This window comes from Sinocyclocheilus grahami, unplaced genomic scaffold (genome assembly GCF_001515645.1).
Source record: "Sinocyclocheilus grahami isolate Dianchi unplaced genomic scaffold, SAMN03320097.WGS_v1.1 scaffold1386.1, whole genome shotgun sequence".
Taxonomy (NCBI): Eukaryota; Metazoa; Chordata; class Actinopteri; order Cypriniformes; family Cyprinidae; genus Sinocyclocheilus; species Sinocyclocheilus grahami.
Window position 1 is genome coordinate 120,985 of NW_015506565.1, and position 579 is coordinate 121,563.

At 47.8% G+C, this 579-nt stretch overlaps 1 protein-coding gene across 1 annotated transcript in view; it reads right to left on the reverse strand.

Annotated features, from left to right (window-relative positions):
* Positions 1-579, reverse strand: part of LOC107569848 (cytokine-dependent hematopoietic cell linker) — an 18,230-nt gene that overhangs the window by 6,351 nt on the left and 11,300 nt on the right. The window lies entirely within an intron of this gene.

Here is a 579-nt window from a genome sequence, read left to right on the forward strand (position 1 = left end):
GACAGACAGACAGATGAACAGACAGACAGACAGACAGATGAACAGACAGACAGACAGACAGACAAACAGACAGATGGACAGACGGACAGACAGATGAACAATGGGACGGACAGACAGATGAACGGACAGACAGACAGATGAACAGACGGACAGACAGACAGATGAACGGACAGACAGAGAGAAGAACGGACAGATGAACAGACGGACAGACAGACAGATGAACAGACAGATAGACAGACGGACGGACAGACATACAGACAGATGGACAGACAGACAGACAGATGAACAGTGGGACGGACAGACAGATGAACGGACAGACAGACAGATGAACAGACGGACAGACAGACAGATGAACGGACAGACAGAGAGAAGAACGGACAGATGAACAGACGGACAGACAGACAGACAAACAGACGAACAAACAGACAGACAGACATACAGATAGATCAGACAGACAGACAGACAGACAGACAGATAGATAGGACAGACAGACAGACACAGAGAGAGAGAGACAGACAGACAGATAGATAGATAGACAGAGACAGACAGACAGACAGACAGATAGATCAGACAGACAGA